This window comes from Cryptotermes secundus, unplaced genomic scaffold (genome assembly GCF_002891405.2).
Source record: "Cryptotermes secundus unplaced genomic scaffold, Csec_1.0 scaffold1230, whole genome shotgun sequence".
NCBI lineage: Eukaryota > Metazoa > Arthropoda > Insecta > Blattodea > Kalotermitidae > Cryptotermes > Cryptotermes secundus.
The window spans coordinates 780,708-799,552 of record NW_019743170.1 but is presented as its reverse complement, the minus strand read 5'-3'; the positions used below and the strand labels follow the sequence as shown (position 1 = coordinate 799,552).

Here is an 18,845-nt window from a genome sequence, read left to right as displayed (position 1 = left end):
CGACACCCCTCTATCCGCAAAAGTTGGCACTAGCTTCGCCGACAAGCGGCGGTCGCTCGGTCGGTATAGTTCGCTTGCGGACTAAAAGCCACGGAGAGTTGTCACATGTTTAGTGACTGAAGACCGACTTATGGCAATGTACACGTTTCTATGGTAACCGAAACGATATTAAGACTTGAGGGTGGTAGAAAGGCGCGGTCTAGAGTTATGCGGAGTCATGCCAGGCGATTGATGGAATCCATGTGCTGCTTAATGATCCTGGTAATGTTGGATTTTATGTTCTCACAGCGGTAGAGGCGAAGATCACACGCAATGTAGCTCGATAGAACTTAACCGGCATTTCAGGTGTAATGCACTGTCTCCATCTGTAGTATTCTTACTCTTTGCTTGTTTATCGTATGTTCGACACCGAATATTGATGCTGTAGGTTACCCCCGAAACGTCGGTGAAATGCTATTATCGGTAGGCAGTACATAAATGAAATTGGTGGCAGCGTGGAGATAGTAACATTCGGCCTTATCGGTAACCCATCAGTGCATATTTTGACTCTTCTCCACAGCGTCCAAACCGGTTTTGGGGCCTACCCAACCTCATATCCAATGGGTACCGGGGGCGATTTCCCCCGAGGATAAAGCGGCCGGGGTGTGAAGTTGTCCGCGTATCTCCATGTAGTGCTTGGATCAAGAATGGTGGAGCTATACCTCCACATCCCCATATGTCCTCAGGGCATGGTGCTCACAGGGACCGCCTTTTACCTTATCGCTAGCAGTGTCATGTCTGATTCTTAATACGGCTCAGAAGCGATTGACGCAAGAAACAACTGAAAATCACTAGTTGCTACATTTCAGTCGAAGTCTTCTCCGGTGTTGCCATCTGTCGAATTTCACATAAGTGTTTATTTGTTGCTCGCACAACACCTGTAACATCCGTTGCTTCGCCAAACGTTTTGAAAACATGACTATATTTAACTTCCTTTACTCGACATTACCTCTCAGTGTATGGCAGAACGGTTGTGACACATCCTGTATAGTCTAGCTGCCCATAATAACACAGAATAAACACACAAAAAATGTATATGCTGCCATAACTGTGAAGAGCACACGCATCGTGAAAGGAATTTCTTGATCCGATGGTTAAGGTAAGTCGGTTTTTCATGGGGAAAGCACGTGAATGCGAGATTAAAGCGGGGAAACGTTCAAGTTCTTCAAGTGATAACGAGCTAATGACCTCTATTGATGACGTGCTAAGAACGAGTCGTTTGAGTGCACACGTCTGAATATACAACCGCTCCTGGGTGACTAATAATAGGTAGTTAATAGCCTTCGGGCGGAAGCGCGACTGTTTATGCAGTGCAAGGAGTGACATTATGATTATGTTAGTTTCACAACTTACATATGCCAGACTTGAATCACAGAATTGTGTTACCGAGTCTCAGTGCTTGTGTTGCGGTAAGTTCTGCTGGCATTTCTGATACCGAAGGGTAGGTAGATGAGGTACGGCCAATGTTCCGGTTAGTTCTGCTGTGTCTGGTAGCAGAGCGTAGGTGGACGAGGTGTGGCCAATGTTCCAGTTAGTTCTGCTATGTCTGATAGCAGAGCGTAGGTGGACGAGGTGTGGCCAATGTTCCAGTTAGTTCTGCTATGTCTGATAGCAGAGCGTAGGTGGACGAGGTGTGGCCAATGTTCCAGTTAGTTCTGCTATGTCTGATAGCAGAGCGTAGGTGGACGAGGTGTGGCCAATGTTCCAGTTAGTTCTGCTATGTCTGATAGCAGAGCGTAGGTGGACGAGGTGTGGCCAATGTTCCAGTTAGTTCTGCTATGTCTGATAGCAGAGCGTAGGTGGACGAGGTACGGCCAATGTTCCGGTTAGTTCTGCTGTGTCTGGTAGCAGAGCGTAGGTGGACGAGGTACGGCCAATGTTCCGGTTAGTTCTGCTATGTCTGGTAGCAGAGCGTAGGTGGACGAGGTACGGCCGATGTTCCGGTTAGTTCTGCTATGTCTGGTAGCAGAGCGTAGGTGGACGAGGTACGGCCGATGTTCAGGTGATTTCCTGCTGCCATAGTCTGTCTGGTAATGTAGCGTAGATTGATCACTATGTCCAACGTTTGCTACGTCTGATAGCATAGTTATTCAAATCATTTACATGTTTCTTCTACTCGACATCTTGTTAACTTATGATATGTTCATGTTTCATCACTAGAATCGAGGACATCGTGATTTGAAGGTTAGTAAGAAATCCTTCGAAAATTATTCAGAGGTCAAATATCAGATTTATTTCCGCTGAGTTCAGAAATCTTTATATTGCCTCTCTTGTCTAAAATCATGACTAAAATGCACTAAACTATAATGTTGAATAATTCTGAATTCTGGGGTATAACGCAGTATAGTCTGTTGGAAGTCAAACGACGTTTCAGAGGAACGTGCCCCCTCCATATTCGGGGTCGAAAACTAAACCAAGCTATAAACCAGCTTAACTACCTGCTCACCTCTGGTTTCTTTCTTGAATTATTTTTCAGTCCTCTTCATAGCCACCGCTGTGAGAACCTCAAATCCTACAAACTGTAATGTTCCCCGTTACTTTTGTGGGCCTTGGTGTACCACGTTAAGTGAAGAAGTTACATTGAATTTGTCTGAGAACTGTGCACGGCGCAGTCGCATTATATGCCAAGATGCGTTCCTAAAGACCTCGCACAATTCGAGACAACATCGTGGTTCACACGATGCTGATAATGGATGGTGGGTATTTATGTTTACCAATTAAAGTGGCGCCTTCGTGTGGTAAAAGGGTAAACATTCGTGGCGCGCCAGTTTTGAAACACATGATTCTTGCCGCGTTTTGGGGCGGCGGGATTCGCGTTATTTAAAACTTCGCGCATAAAGTGACACGTTATTAATATGTTTTAAATCGCCCTGTTTTGAGATTCGTATAAATTGCAACCTAGGCCTGGAGAAGGGAGGAAATGGAGATAGAGGAAAATATATACGGAACGGCTTCACTACTAGTCCCCCTCATCAAATATTTTTGCCGTCATCATGTCGGAAAATATGATATGGGCGGGATATTCAGCATGAGTGGGAGAGCTGAGGAATGCGCACAGAATGCCGGCGAATATCAGGAAATGCGGTACTGAGTAGGCTGTGAGGTATAGACGGTTGGAAAGGGGGGGGGGCTGGTGTGGACGGTAGTCGAGTGGTGCGAGATAAGACCTAATTATTTTGAATGCGATAATGAACCCTCCGGGTTCATTAAAAGATAAAAAATTGTTTAGTTAGTTGAGTGACTCTCAGACTATCAAGAATTGTTTGTTTTTTGCATCTCGTAACCTTCATTTCAGACAGTTTTCCATATTCGTTAAAACTTACTAAAGAGCATATGTTGGTCTTTAACCCGTTTAAAATTAAGTGGTAATTATGTGTACCACCTGCTGTAACATTACAAAACTCTCTATTTTGCTACTGTGCATTTATATGCTTCCTGTGATTGTGACAATAAACAGCTATCTAAGCAGCTTTGCATTAACCGGTTGGTCGTTAGGTGGTGATGCAGTGTTTTTTTTTCCCCCGTGACGTAGGAATCTGTTAAGTGATATATCTATTGCCCTTGCTCCTATTTGGAGCATAGGGCATTCGTGAAACGCTTCGTTTCAATTCAGTTTCCTAATTTTAGACTGTCGGCAGGACTCCTTGAACGGGGGATCACCCCGTCGCGAGGCCGTTACCTACACGCAGAACACAGACACAGAATAAACGCACACACATCCGTTGAGTTGGATTCGAACCCACTATCCCAGCGTTCGAGCGGGCGAAGACAATTCATGCTTTACACCGCGCGGCCTCTGTGATCGGCTGTTCAGTATTCAATGAATTTGAGCCTTCAGAGGAATAACATATAAATAAAATGCCGTTACTAGGTTGGTGAATATGGGGGAGTATGGAAGGAGCCGGTCTTGCCCTATTGTAAGTTATTCATCCTATAAATTCGGAGGAAAAACACGGAAATGTGAGGATACTTGCTCTCCAGTTTAGATCCTGACCCGTCCAGCCACTTCTATCAGTGTGTGTGTGTGTGTGTGTGTCACACACTTGGTTGGTCACCTAGAATAGCTGATAGTTGCTTAACTAGTCACGAAATTCCCAGCATTCTATGCAATCCGAACCTTCATTACCGTCTTCATAACCGCCCACCACTGGGCTATATGAATTCTACGCCACAATTTCCTTTCCCACGTCTTTAAATTTAATGTTATCCTGCCATCATCTCCTACGTCTTCCAAATTGTCTCTTTCCTTCATGCGTCTGTACCGAAACTTTGTATTTGCCTCTAGTCTCTAGTTATAACGCGCGCAGTCACAGGAGCAAGACACAACACAAAGCACAATACACACATGAATGTAGGAAGAATACTCTGATAGAAGAAGATAGGTGTGATTCGCGTATTGAGATAGGACGTAAGGATGACGAATCCTGAAAAGATTTAATATTTAAAATCTATTATTATACATGACTAATATATATTTTAGTCATTTTAGTATGAAGACATCAGGGCATGCAATGTAGTAGTTAGACGTGCATAGAGAAAACGCACCTGAAGATGGCATATTAGTGCTGAAACATGTAGTGCAAAAGAAAAGAGTAAGGTGAAAAAGTGTGTGCACTGTAAGATGGTTAGCATAAATCTTGGACATGAGTCAGTCAGTGCAACAGGACGCTAAAATATAACTTCCTAATGCAGTTGATTCCTACCCTTAAGGTCACATTCTCATCAGATTCTCTCCAGGTACACCCATCTCTGTTCTTCCCTCAGTGTTGAGAACTGTGTTTCACCGCAGTACAGAATAACAGGCAGAATTGTCGTTACCGGATTTCTTAGTTTCTGGATATCTCGGCATAGTGACTGGGCTACGGGCTGAGACGACAGACGAATCGGGTTTCGATTTATGTCAGGGACAAGATATTTTTCCTTCATAGCGTCCAGACTGGCTGTAAGGGCCCACCTAGCCTCCTGCCCAGTGGGTACGAGTATGTTTCTGCAGGGTAAAACGGCTGGAGCGAGAAGCTGGCCACTCCATTCACTCCCTCATACATGTTCATAGCGTGGTGCTGTGCTAGCCACAGACATGATTTTACGGCAAGGCAATAGATCCTCAGCTTAAAGATAGGTAGCATTGCCCGATTTTAATTTTTCGTTCATTTTAAAAGAACTGTCTTCTGGGGTATGGCGTTTCGGAGGAGCGTGCTGCCTCTATCTTCAGGATCAGAGAGTAAAGGCTTCAGGCAGCTAGCATACAAGAAGCAATAGCATGCTACACAACGGCACGTTCTTTAAGACTATATCATTCATAAACACCGTTGTGGAAACCTCAGACTCTCTCAATATGTCTGATTGCAATTCTGATTTGTTGACATTTGATTAGAACAAACAAAAAACAAATTCCGTGGCCTGTAGGCCGCAAGCGAACTATACCGACCGAGCAACCGCCGCTTGTCGGCGAAGTTAGTGCCAACTTTAGCGGACAGAGGGCGTCGCGTGGTCAGCGCAACGAATTCCACGGCCGTTAATGTCGGTTTTCTAGACCGGAGCCGCTATTTCCTTGAAATAGCTCCTCAGTTATCCTCATGAGGCTGAGTTGACCCCGTTCCAGACCCACTACTTCTCAGAAAATCTGGTAGTACTGGGAATCGAACCCGGAACCTCTGGATCTGTAGCCAGTAATTCTGACCACTAGACCACGGATGCCGTCTCATACTCTTTCTAATACCGGTATTTATTGTTCAAGTAACAATGTTGATTGGTACAGTTTACCTAGTATAATGTATTTCGAAAATATCACCTCCCGGTAGCGCCTGAAATCGAACCCGGGACTTCTGGATCTGTAGCCAGGAACTCTGAACACTAGACCACATAGACTGTCTCCATTTGATTAGTAGCACATGAAAGTAATCAGATACGGAAGGGAACATTCACCTCGTATTTATCGTATTTTCCCCTCCTGCACAGAAATTAACAGGGAATATCATGCATGGACATGTGTCACTGTTGCATGGCGGTTGTCTCATCTTATCAAGTTCATTGTTACCACAGCGGCTGCAGAGGGACAGTAACAATCCCTTATCTTGTCCGCAGACGTGCGACGGCACGCCTTTTATTTCGTAATTTGAATTGTGATTTTTGTTTCGGTTGCTTTGTTATCCTAATCAGGCTGTGAGGCCAGTGCCGGATACTGCAGAATGACGCATGTCGCCACAGTATTGGGGGATCAGAGACCTCAGCGTTAGGCGTACCTCCCTGGGTCGCTGTGCCTTCATTTGAGTGTATCGTTGGGTGCATGCCGATGTATTGTAACAGTTGGTGACGTCTGACAAAGGGCGGCCCTCCAGGTCGAATATCATCTCACAGTAAGAGAAAAGCCAGCATGATACGAAGTGTTACACAGATCCGGCTGAATTCTTTAGCTCGAACAGAGCAGCGAAAGAGGTTTCGAGCTGGATTCAGCTGGCTCATGGAGACTGCGCACTGTTGTGAACGCAGTAATACAGGCGTTTCGAGACCTGTTCTAAAGGAAGTCGACGAGTTATCAAGATTTATGTCTGTAACATTCATAATACGTACTTTCGGAAAATGTAACGTCACCCGGTAAAATATCTCGCGAATATGTTCGTGACATTACAGAAACATTTTATTATAGCTTACTGTAGGTGTAGAGAGGCTGTAAAGCTATTTAGGTTTCTGCTGTCACCGTACAGCCCGATAGGGACCTGCAACAATGTGCAGAACTATACTTCTCGTGACTGTACAGAAACATTTTATAGCTTACTGTAGGTGTAGAGTCTGTAAAGCTATTTAGGTTCCTGCTGTCACCGTACAGCTGCAACAGTGTGCAGAACGGCATCATCCCTAACCAGGCAGCACAGTACCACATCGTCTAACTGTAAGTCTGGCACTTTGTATTTAGCGAAGCTGCCTTTATGTCAGATTATAGCGTCGAACGATCGGACGGTTGGTGGATAATAAATTAGAAGCGATGTTGCAGGAAGCACCGCCTCTGTGGTGTAATGGTTAGAGTTCCTAGCTACAGATCCAGAGGTCCAAGTTCGATTTTCGGCGCTATCAGATTTTCTGAGAAGTAGTGGGTCTGGAATGGCGTCCACTCAGCACTGTGAGGATAATGGAGGAGCTATTTAAAGGAAATAGCGGCTCCGGTCAAGAAAACCGAAATTAACGGCCGTGCGGATTCGTTGCTCTGACCACGCGACATCCTCTATCCGCAAAAGTTTGTACTAACTTTGCCGATAAGCGGCGGTCGCTCGGTCGGTATAGTTCGCTTGCGGACTAAAACCACGGAGTTTGTTTTTGTTGCAGGAAGCAGTTATGTTCTAATTTAATGTAGCATTCCGGCAACTGCCTGGAGAGCCTGAAGAAAACCACGGAAACCTTTTGTCAAGATAGTGCCCGAGCCTAAATTCGAAACGATTACCCCCCGAATACGGGTGGGAACTGTTGCCCTCTGAGCCAATTTGATGGGTGAATCTTCTCAGTCAGCATTTTCTAGGATTTCTTTCCGCCATTCGTGCTACTTGTCTCGCTTATCTCATTCTTGTTTTAATCGGGATGTTAGGTTATAAATGTAAAGTACGTGAATAATTATTTTTTCCCGTTATGATCTTGTCTGTCAACACTGTCAAGCGGGCTGCATTTATTAGCAGGAAATGCCCTGACTTCATGTCGCGTGTTCTCAGTTACTGTAATGCAGGAAGCCTAGCCATAGCAGCGAAGGGGACAGGATACTATTAGCATATGCGTTTCGGCTTCCTACTGAAGCAAATAGTCCCGCCATAGCGTAATGATGCGCGAGTGTTCAGCAGAATTACGGATACCGCCAAGATAGCTTACTACAGGGAGGTCAAAAAACTGGAGCTCATCACGATAGCCCTCTACATCTAGCACGCACAAGAGATAGCGACGTAACCCTGCGTCACAATTTGCCACCCAACTTATAGGCTATTTCAGTCGGTGCAACGAGTAGGTTACAGAGGACTCTGGTTTCGATTCTCGCTCGGAATAATATGTTTTTCCAACACATATAGACCGATTCTAGAGCCCGCTTATCTTGCCATGAATGGATGCTGATTTTTTTCATGGATAAAACGGCACAGGTGTAAAACTGACGACTCAAATCTATATAGTACCGAGGTTAAGAATGTGTGAAGTTGTACCTCCACTGTCCCTTACGCCTTCGTGGTATAGTGCTTAATGAACGCATTGAAAAGTTTCTTTCAAATAATATATAATAATCCAGTTCGTACCTCAACATATCACGCCTCTGCTACAAAGCCCAACCGGTTAATTCTGTTTGTGGAAACAGTCTCTGTTTATTGTAAGAACAATACGGAACACACACATACACTCTGTGGACAGAATGCAGAGTTTTAGTGTGTTGAAGTGGGTGGTGCATATAGTAACCTCTGGGCCTTAAGAGGTTATGAACGGCGACAGCTGTGCCTTTATCTTGTAAGTTATAACACTGGAAAATTAGATTTCGTCTGCAATAGATGATGGGTCTGCATTTGCTGTCAGCAAGACAGTGGGTCGTGCGGGAATGCAAGAACAAATGGTTTGCGACCGCAGAGCTGTATCGTACCTACTGGTTTCTGTCAAAACCCAAACTCAGTTCCTTCCAGGTTTTGAAGTACTCTGTTAGGTAAGTGACTTACGAGACGTCCCCTGTCGGAACGAAAATGGATTTAAGGGAAATTCAAAGCCAGTGAAACTGCGGAACGTTAAAGACCTACATATTAGAACAGCGATGTATACTCCAGTTTGGAGTACAGTTTTCCACTCCTGTTCTGCAGTGAGGTCTTTTTTTTTTTTTGTAATAAGTTGAGAACAGAGAGCTCACGTCACGGCCCAAGGCTTCGTATCCTGGACGCTCCGTTTTCGAATAAGGGGTAAAATATCGTCACCGATGCTTCTCATGTGTTTCTTCGGTACCTTCAGGCGGATTCCGTGATATAACCTCAAATTAGGCGAGGACCACTTGCATCAACATCCATTCGACGCCGTATAGTCTGGTTACAGCCTGCCGACATTTCGCATGAATATTTCACCTTTATCTTCAGGGTCGTATAGTAAGGCAAGCAACAAACGACCCTGGAACATTATTTTTTTAGCGTTATATTTTAGAAATTTGAGTATAAAGTGATTGGACCAGGATACCTCAGCGTGTATACTAATGGTCTGGGTGACCGGACTGACATCTTCACAGCGTCCAGACCGGCTGTGGGGATCGCCCAGTGCTTTCCGTAATGGGTGGCAGAGACGGTTACCCTGGGGGGGAAGCGGCCGCAGCTTCAGACTGACCACTGATTGCCGAGGCTAAGAATGCTTGAAGCTGTAGTCCGCTGTCCCATGAAGATTGTGGCGCGGTGCTTAATTAAGCACTGACAGCTTTTCTTTTGCCAAGTAGGATATTGGTTACATTTCACCCATAAAAACGACAAGCAAACAAACGCCGTGGCTTTAGTCCGCAGCGAACTCTACCGACCGAGCGACCGCTGCTTGTCGGCGAAGTTAGTGCCAACTTAACGGATAGAGGGTGTCGCGTGGTCAGCGCAACGAATTCCCACGGCCGTTAATTTCGGTTTTCTAGACCGGAGCCGCTATTTCCTTGAAGTATCTCATCAGTTATTCTCACGAGGCTGAGTGACCCCGCTCCAGACCCACAGCTTCGCAGAAATTGTGGTAGCGCCGGGAATCGAACCCGAGACCTCTGAATCTGTAGCCGGAAACTCTGACCACTAGACCACAGAGGCGGTCCACATTTCACCCATGCATATACAAATTTAATTGCCGAGTAAGTTTTATTGTGAGCGCCCCACAAATATAAAATTCCCTGTGTTTAACTAAATAAGACTGGCTATGGGATTGGGCGATAAAAGGGGTGAGAGTTCGAGTCTCGGTGGGGTTAAGATTTTTCTCTTCTTCACGTCGTCCAGACCGGCTCTGGGGCCCACTGAGTCTCCTATCCAGTGGGTACCAGGGGCTCTTTCTTAGCGGACCACTCACCTCCAACTAGTGCCGAGGTCAAGAATACGTGATCTTTACATCCACACCCCAATACATCTTCATGGCGTAGTGCTTAACTTTGCTTTAGTAAGTAAGCACTACGCCATGAAGGCGTATGGGGGAGCGGATGTATAGATCCACGTTTTCTTGACCTCGGCACTAGTTGGAGGTGAGTGGTTACCTTCACGCCCCGACCACCTTACCTATACCTGTTGGATAGGAGGCTGGGCGGGCACCGGAACCGGTCTTGACGAGAGGAGAAAAAAAAATGTTGCCCCTACCGGCACTCGAAATGTGACCCCTCGGCCGTGCAGCCCGTAGCCAGTCGCCGTACCGGCTCCTTACCGACTGAACGTTGCCATGGCAGCTGTCAATAAAGTGAATATAAAGAGCGAGTCCAGGTCGGCTGGAGACAACATTTCCTTGAATACGTGGGTCATTGTATTGTTATGATGTCTTGCTGGTCTGTATCCAGTGTCTTCTTACCCGCCCGCGTAAAGATGGAGGACAAAACAAGTTCATCTCAGGAGCGGGATGTCTTTATTAAGAAATATGAATCCCGTATTGTGAGAAGTTGTAAGGAAACCGCTTCTCGTTTCTGTGTAAAAAACACAATTCTTGTCTTCTTCGGGTTTGAAAAGAGCAGGGTAATGCACGAATGGTCCCTGGTTCAATTTGTACACCGGTTTAGTGGGCATCTTGTGTTTCTTACTGTAATACAGGTCTCTTTGTATCCATGCGCAGAGCTGGAGGAGTATGGGAATATGCAAGCACTACCTGCATGTGACATGAAACGAGACAAAGAGACAATTTTTTTTTAAATTTTATCTTCCATTTTATCATCTTTCTCCTGCATCTCAAAGGAGGAAGGGATGGTGCTTTATTGATCATGCATCATTGAAGCAGTGATATTTTAAGCACACCTTTACCGCCCCACTGTTGAGAAGAGAGGCAGTCGGAAGCGAACAGACTCGGTCATTTGTAAATTTCAGTACGCCTACATAAAATTAAAAAAGAGTTGTCATTTAGTTCGCAAACCACGCGTCACTAAGACTGAGTAGAGCTCATTCGCCTTCGATCCCAGATCGGGTTTAGTGGTATTTGTGGTCGACAGAGTGGCGCTGGGACGGGATTTTTCCACGCCACCAACTGTTCTACATTCGTTAGTCGACATGGCACCCGACTCCATAGTCGTTTCATCTTCTATGGTATAACGCCAGGCATTCTACCGAAGATCAAGCGACGTTTCGGAGGAATATCGCCTCTATCTTCACGGTCAGGAGTGAGTCAAGCAAGAAACTTACATGAAGGAGGTAGCAGCTACATAACTTTATATCCCAGGCGATGGAGGTTGTCAGCCATACACGCCGGCCACCCTATACCCCAGGAAGATTCCTGGTACACATCTTAGATGCTGGGTCGACCCCAGAGGCCATAAACGCGGCTGAGAGGAGTAGGCCAATTGAAAAAATACGACTTCGTCGGGAATCGAACCCCAGTAGTGCCTCAACCAACTGCGCTACCGCGTTTCCCCGCGTAAAGCTGTCGTTATGTTACGAGAATGGCTTCATGTTCTGATTTGTGCACGTTTCCTTCAAGCTGGAAATGCGTGCTGGGCCCCCTGCACCCCTGGACACTTCATCACCGTTTTGACGTTTATGAATGGAAAATACCGGAATCAAGGCAGTCGGATTTCGTAAAAAGCACGGGGGAACAAAAGAACAGGCTAATGCGGACGTTTGAAAAGGATTTTTTCTGCAGCAGAATAATATAGTGATGGCTGAATGGGATGAGCTGCGGGGGGGAGGGGAGTGGCAGCTGCAGGACGGGTAGTAGAGACCCTGCAGAGAGGGTGTGGGTTGGACCGGAAGAGCCAACACGGAAGATGGTGGAGGAATGAAGAGGGGGAAGGGTACCAGCGAGATATCTTTATAGGCCCGGAGTTTTGTTTTACAGAGACAAAGAACAAAAAAGATTCACAAGGTCAGACAGGTGTGTGTAAGGGGAAGGGAGGAAGTAAGAAAATGAGGCCACATGTTCTTATTTTTCTTTGTTTTTTAATTTTAGAAAGTAAGACCAAGGTCATTGGCGCAGCTGTTATTTTGGATACAAAATGGCGCACACTAAGAAATGTGGATATTTTCTTCGTGCCATTTCGCACACACGGAACGTTCGCAGGTAACTCGTTGGCCGCTGAACGGATTTTCATAAGCGACATGGAAAGAAGTTTACTAAAATTATACGTAGTAACATTATAATTGGGATTACTGTTTGAGCAGAAATATAATTCTCTTTACAGGAAGACCTGAATGCGTTTTTACGCTAATCTCATGTCTTAATGGTCAAATACTAGTATTTATCTTGTTGACAAATATTTCAGACATGAGTTGTAGCAAGAAGTAAAACACTTAACTTTATGTTGAATACACGTATTTCTATCTGATGCAATTAAAAGTTATCCAACCCCCGCGGTAGCATAGTTAGTTGAAGCATTCTGCTACAAGACGGAAGAGCGCGGGTTCGATTCCTGATGAGGTCATTGGACTTTTCACTTGATCTAATTCTTCCAGTCGCACTATGGCCTTGGAATCTACTCAGCCTCTAACAGAAATGAGTACCAGGAATCTAGTGAACTACTGCCACAGTACACGGCGTCACATGCCAGAAAACAGTACTCAGCGAAGGCACCGCGGGTCACATATTTCTAACTTTGACACGCTGTTTCTTGTTTTATAAGGCTCATGACGTCAGTGTGGGTTCCAGGTAGCTCTATACAGTTCATCTTCATCAACTTGTTATGCTGATAGATCCGTGACTAAATCTGTACTCAAAAGGGGAACAGAAACGCAAAATTTGTTCCACTTGAGGAGGCCCCGTGGGGGGGTTGTTAAGATAGAAACAAGCAACTGAGTACGTAAGCCGTAATGTAATCATTCTAATATGATTAGTATTCGGGAAGTGCTCGGCTCGAATTTCGGACTGGTCACCAACTGTCCTGGTTAAGTTTTCCCCTATCTTGACCCAGATACCTCAAATTGGCCAAAGCTGCTTTTTTCCAGATCCTTTACACTTTATGATTTGCTAAACATCCAACTGTTCTATGGTAACTACTTAAGTACTACGCCGTGAAGACGTATATGTGCTTGTAGATCCGCGTATTGTCGACCTCGGCCCAAAATGTAAGTGGCTTAAACTTGGTGGTGGTCAGTCTTACGACCGTTCACATGACTAATCTGCCGTTGTAGCATAAGATACGTAAGATAGGCATGACCTACTTTGCAAAGCCTGTACTGACAGAGGACTTGTGTGTAGTACAAAAGGACGAATTTTCAGTAACCGGCTATAAGAGCTATACGTACACTTGACAAAGGACCAAGCATAGTTATAAGAGACAAACCCGTATTTTCGTCACAGAGGATGTTACGCGAGGACTATCACCTCAAGGGCTCAGTTGAAGAAAAAAATCTGTGGTCGTGAGTCTCAAGGGGTGTGACGCCAAGAGGAACTGATTTTCGGTAAACCGCCATTCGTAAAGTAACTTTGACTTGAACTGAGCCCTGAATGTAGGTGAATGGAGAGCTTCACGCCTCTGTCGCCTTATCTCCGAGAATAGAGTCTTTGGTACCCATTAGATAGGCTGCGTTGGCCCGGGAGCCGATCTGGACGCTGTGGAGATGACTTGCCCCTGCCGTGAATCGAACCCCCGATTCTTCGGTCGTGCAGGTTGTAGCCTAGTCACTATACCGACTGAAAACTTGAATATCTGCCTAATTTTGCGGCGACCTCAGAGTGTCTGGCTACGGAACAAGGTGGGTCACGATACTGAATGTGTTTATCGCGTATGTTCTTGGGTCTGCACTGTACTTCCTTTTCTGGCTCCCAGGTACACATGTTCCAACTTGTAAATGTTCTGAGGGTCGATGAAAGGAAATGTTTTTTTTTTCCTCGAGATTTTCATGTGTTATATTACGATTCATGAGTCAGGATAGCTCAGTTGGTATAGCTTCTAGCTACAGGCTGGACGGCCGAGGGGTCGGAATTCGAGTCCTGGTAGGAACGAGATTTTCTCATCTCTACGTCGCCAATACCGGTTCTGAGGCCCACCCAGCCCCCCATCCAATGAGTACAGAGGGCCCTTTCTCCGGGGTAAAGCGGCTGGAGCATGAAGCTGACCATCCACCTCCAACTAGTGCCGAAGTCAAGAATACGTGGATCTATAGTATATCCTCTTCTCCGTGCGTCTTCATGCCGTAGTGCTTAATTAATTAAGCTCAGGGACAACTTCACCTTTCTTGCATGCTACGAGCCTGTCAGTAGCTAAACTAAGTAGTGCTGAATTGTGGGATGACATGAATGATGAATGGAAAATATTCGGATGGAAGCATTCGTAGCTTCTTGGGGTACTTTTCCCGAAATTATCCTAGGACTGAGGAAAATCACGAAAGTCTTAAGAATTGCCGGTGTCCCTGCCGAGATTCAAACCAAGCGCCTCCCGATTACTGCTACTCTAACCCACCCGGTTCTCTTAATGGGGATGCAAAATGACTGTGAGGTCGGAGCTGAACGTATGCAGGTAGGTTTGACTTCATTTGTTCTTTACTTTACGGTTTTGTTGTAAATTTGTCAGCCTCTGCTTGTTTAATCCTTTAAACCCTAGTGGTTAGTATACGTACCACCTGCGCCAACGTTCTCTGCATTCTGCCCACACAGTGTATATGTGTCTTTCGTATGGTTCTCACAATAAACAGCGACTGTTTCCCTAAACAGCATTAACCGGCTGGTCTTTGTAGCGGAGACGTAATGTGTTTGCTGTGAGGTACGGACTGAATACTTTTACTACTTATATAATTTAGAAGAAATTCAGTCTTCAGCTCCCATGTAGAGGCGGAATCGAATCCCTCCACCGTAGCCCTGCGAGTCGTAGGAGGCGACGAAAAGGGGAGTCTCGAATGAGACAGTAAAATATGGTCGCGAGTCCTACGGAACTCAGACCCGAGAGTGACTGCAATGGCGAGGGCCAGCAGCATTTGTAAACGGCACACCTGTCCTCTCGCTCCACATCAAAAAACCCCGCAACTCTTTGACAGTAATAAAACTGTGGTCGTATGGCCCAGATGAGTGCTTTATTCCAAAAAAGACTGGCTGACTGACTGACAGTCGGTCGTAACATAAGACTCAGACTCAGTCTTCAGAGAGTTAAATTACGGTTATTTTTTCTGTCAGTTGCAGTATTGATACTGGCGGAAGCGTTAAATCGGCTCTAGTTTCTCACCCCTACCTGAAAGTGGCACGACAGTCTCGCTTGTGCCCCCCCCCCACATACATGAATTCATTCTTCTTTTTGCCAAATTAATTTGAATGACTTCCGCATTCGTATTTCTTTTTATACCCTTTCTGCCCTTTTATGTTTTCCCGCAGCAGATGGTCTGAAGGGCACAGTACAAAAGGAAGCCACCAGTTTATGTTAAATTTGAGTGATTACAGATAATTCCACAGGCCCTGAGGGCTAACATTTCCTGTGGTTCTGCAGAGAAATCGCTTGTGTGGAAAATCACATTTGTATCATACGGTAGTAGTGTAGGTTGTATTTGAAAAATCTCGCGGTAGCGTCGTTATATAGTGACGTAGGTCGTTGTTTAATATTAGAAGTGCAGTAGGTTCTGTTATCGACATATCACGTGACAGATATGATAATAAGCGGGATTTGGATTGGTGATTCGATTTATTGCATACTTAGGATCGTAACTAGAAGTAACTGTAGCTCCATCTTTAATGTACACACTTCATAAATCACGAGAGCACTCTTTGAGTCTTCACAATCTGCTTTCATTAGTCGTTTCCTGGTAACCGATCTTAGGAATGTCCTCTATAACGTCCTTACTGGCTGCCAAATCTTCCGCAACGTACTAAAGGTTATGACAAGAGAAAGAAAGTGACTGGAAGTACCATGGAGCTGCTCGAGACGAGCACCCTTGAAAAAGGGGGCGGATGGAGGAAAGGGAAACACTGTTAGACTGCTCGGGACAAACAACGTTTAGAAGGGAGCAATGTCGCATACCGGGAATCCGGAAGGTATACTTCCATGGAAACGCAATAACAGTGGGCCGTTGCCTAGGAATACCTTAAGCAACACGCGCGTTTCCCCGAAGATGAAAGGACAACAGAGGGTTCTTCGCATGACAGCGGCCGAGACCAAAGGCTCCTACATAGTGCGCTTTATTCCGTCCGAAACTATGTTATGAAAGTCCAGCTTCGAAGGCCCAGACAATCTCTGAGCGATCAGTTTTCAGCACCCGATGCCCGTGTGAAGGCGGGTTCGAATACCTCCACCGTGACCTTGCGAGTCGTAGGAGGCGACGAAAAGGGAAGTCTCAAATTTGAGACAGTAATATATGGTCTCGAGTACCAAGGGACTCGGGCCCGAGAAGGACTGCGCTGGCAAGACCAGCAGCATAAACGAAAGACAGACCCGTCCTCACGTCAGAGAGGGCACCCCACAAAAATAAGACCGTGACTGTCAAACAGTAATAAAGATCTGGTCGCAAGCCCCAGATGGGTGCTTTATGTCAAGACAGACTGGCCGACTGACCGTCGGTCGTAAAATGAAACTCAGACTCAGACCAGACAATCGTAAAGTAACTCTGACTCTGACTGACCAGACAGTACCCGTGTGGAGGCGGGGTCGAATACCTCCACCGTGACCCTGCGAGTCGTAGGAGGTGACGAAAAGAGAAGTCTCAAATCTGAGACAGTAAAATATTGTCGCGAGTCCCTAGGGACTCAGATCCGAGAAAGACTGCGCTGGCAAGGGCCAGCAGCATATACAAAAGACAGATGCGTCCTCTCGTCAGATAGGCTGCCCCCCAAAAATAAGACCGCAACTGTCAAACAGTACGAGTAATGATAGGCAGAGTCCAGAAACTCAGTTGGATTATAATTACGAGGCTGCGGATTGTAACATTGGGGTTCGATTTCCAGACCGGTCCTAAAGCCCACCCAGCCTCCTATCCAATGGGTACCGGGGGTAAGGCGGCCGGGTCATGAAGCTGATCATGCAGCTCCAACTAGTACCGACGTCAAGAATACGTGGATCTATGCATCCCGTCTCCCCATACGCCTCCATGGTTTAGTGCTTAATTTGTTAAGCACAGGGACACTTGTACTATGTATAATTAATTATCTCTACTTCCATCAGCGTTAGGAAGATAAGACGTGGGTGGTGGGTAATATTAAAATGGATCTTAGGATGTGGTGGTGTATATTGGATTGACCTGGCTTAGGACGGGACCCGTGGATGACTCTTTGTGAACACGGTAATGAGCCTTTGCATAAGATGTTGGGAAATTCATGAGTGGCTGCACAGCTGGAGGCTTTTCAAGAAGGGCTTAACTTCCTGAAGTTAGTTGGTTACTACCATCAGCATGCCGATTTATAATTTTCCCACGCTGTGAAGTTGTTAACCCTAATAGCGGACCATTACCTTTTCGTTTTCTTCACTGAATTGTCGCTTGATGCTTTACTTCATCCTAATTAGAAAAGTACTTAAACGTGCTTATGCTATCCAGAATTCTCTTTCCAACCGTGACTCCAATAAACTAGAACGCGTCCAGAGTAAAAAGTGTACACTGTGGCCCTGGGGTCAACTGAGCCTCTATTATTATTATTATTATTATTATTATTAGAAGGGGTGGGTTTCCCCATGCACTTAGACCAGTTATTGGTCCATTGTGCGTCCCCCTTTCATTTCTACTGTCGCCATACCCTACTGGTACTGGTGCGTGCTATAAGCCCCGTTGAGCCAACGAGGTCGGCCGTCTGTACCTGATATTTCCCCCATCTACCAGAGGCATTAAAAACTACTTGGGCGGGAAATGTGTTGCCTAATTTTGCTCAGAGTCATGAGGTGGGAACGTTACCCCTAGACTACGGAGGCCGCTTTCGACTGAGCCTCTAACAGAAATAAGTACCAGGAAACTTCGTGGGGGAGTGAAGGACAGCATCACCGCCATCTGTGAGCCGATTGACTGGAAAATGTGGGAACCTTGACGCCTTACAACCATATGGGCATCCATCATTGTTGGGGGAGGCTATTTTGAGAATTGATTGTTTTTCCTGTTTTCGAATATCACATATTTTGCGTTTTATATCCGCTTGTGACCTATTTACTGACAATTTATTAAAACCGTCACAATAGAACTATATTAAGGTCAGTACCTAGTCTGGCTCTGGTGAAAGCCATCATCAGGCAAATACATGGCTAACATACGTATATACACCACTGAACTGCAGTACTATTAAAATTAATAATAANAGTAGGTTGCATTGACCCCAAAGCCGGTCTGAACGACGTGGAGAAGAGAAAAATTCTTGAAATTACCGGGACTCGAAATCTGACCCCTCGGTCGTCCAGCCCGTAGATCAGGCATGTCAAACTCAACTTGTACAGAGGGCCACCTCAGCCCTATAAATAATAGTCCAGGGCCGCACTTCAAATTAGAAATATACATTAGATTTTGATACAAGGAAATTTAATGCTATTTATTATTTATGAATAATTTTAATATAATTACCTAACGTGGACACTTATATTTTGCCCACAAATCAAACATATAATTTTACCTTCTATTTCACAACAGAAATAAGCGATTTCCCATTTTTCTTGAAACACACGGCGCTCACTTTCAGTGGTTCTTTTTTTGCTACTTGAATTTTTTGAAAGCGACATTGCCCTTTAAAAGTTACTGTACATATGCAAGAAAACTCGTAGTTGATAACTTAATGTT

At 45.4% G+C, this 18,845-nt stretch overlaps 1 protein-coding gene across 6 annotated transcripts in view; it reads left to right on the top strand.

Annotated features, from left to right (window-relative positions):
* LOC111874015 (ecdysone receptor) overlaps positions 1-18,845 on the top strand; it is a 513,347-nt gene that overhangs the window by 352,554 nt on the left and 141,948 nt on the right. The gene's annotated exons all lie outside the window — the stretch shown is intronic.